At 36.7% G+C, this 1,254-nt stretch overlaps 1 pseudogene; it reads right to left on the bottom strand.

The window, feature by feature from the left end:
• Positions 1-301: 301 nt before the first annotated feature.
• LOC118831564 lies at positions 302-1,041 on the bottom strand (annotated as a pseudogene).
• Positions 1,042-1,254: the final 213 nt, after the last annotated feature.

Below are 1,254 nucleotides of genomic sequence, written 5' to 3'. Positions count from 1 at the left end.
GTATATAGTATGAGATGTTGGTGTATGCCTACTTTCTGCCAAACTGCCTTCCAGTTTTCCTGGCAATTTTTGTCAAAATAGTGAATTCTTACCCCAAAACTTTGGATCTTTGGGTTTATCAAACACTAGATTATTATGGTCATTTACCATTATGTATTGTGTAGCTAATCTATTCCAGTGATTCATCACTCCATTTCCTTTTTTTCTTTTTCTAAAAAAATAAGTTAATTTATTTTTAGTTTTTTTTTCAATTTTATCACAGGCATTTTTATTATTTGAAAAATAACCATGGTAGAGACCTTTAGTTCATTCTTGTAATAAGCCTGTTGATCTGGTCTTCCCTGTTACCAGCATCTCCACCTTCCACAAAATGTGTAGTCTTTTTCTTCATTTTGCCTTGTGGAGAAGATAGTTTGAAGGGCCACAGGAAGTCATTGGCAGATTTGAAGTGCTTGCCAACAGTGTAGATCTCATGGATCAAGTCCTCCATGCAGATAATTCCATATTTACCAAGAGATTTTGCAATAAGGGCATTATCCATCAGGGCAATCCTCTGTTTCTTGATCTTGCCATAACCACATTTGTAAATCAAGTCATTCACAGACTTCAGGTTTGGGTAACCCCATGCAATGTATGGTTCCACAATCCTCAGCATGTTAATCGAAGCCTTGTTAAGTTTAACAAAAGTGCCATTGAACATTTGGCGAAGACAAAGAAGTTGCAGCACTTTTTGGATCTTTGGGCTAACACCATTGATACCTCTGATTCTGATCACAAAAGCTTACTTGGGTTCAGCAGGTACGTAGTAGTTGCCATCTTTGTGTGCCTTTCTAGTCAGCTGGATTTCACTTCTGTACATCTGTCTGTACTCATTATGGTAGGCTTTAGCTTTCTCATAGATAACTCTTCTCTGTATTTTATGGAGCTTTTTAATAGCCATCTTCTTCAAATGCTTGGCCTTCAGTATTGCAAAAGCCTTTTGCTTTTCAGAAGGGATTCTGGAATGGATGGTAGCTTCTTCTTTTCTTCTACTCCTGCCATGATTCCAGCCAGAAAAAGAGGCTATTTTTAGTTTTCAACATTCACTTCCATAAGTTTTAAATTCTCTCTCCCTCCCTATCCTTCCCCAAGATGGCATGCAATCCAATATAGGCTCTACATATACATTCCTATTAAACATATTTTCACATTAGTCATATTGTACAGAAGAATTAGAATGAAAGGAAGTAACCATGAGAAAGAAAACATAACACA

Source organism: Trichosurus vulpecula, chromosome 9, assembly GCF_011100635.1.
Source record: "Trichosurus vulpecula isolate mTriVul1 chromosome 9, mTriVul1.pri, whole genome shotgun sequence".
NCBI lineage: Eukaryota > Metazoa > Chordata > Mammalia > Diprotodontia > Phalangeridae > Trichosurus > Trichosurus vulpecula.
The sequence above is the reverse complement of the archived record's forward strand: the minus strand, read 5'-3'. Positions and strand labels throughout refer to the sequence as shown.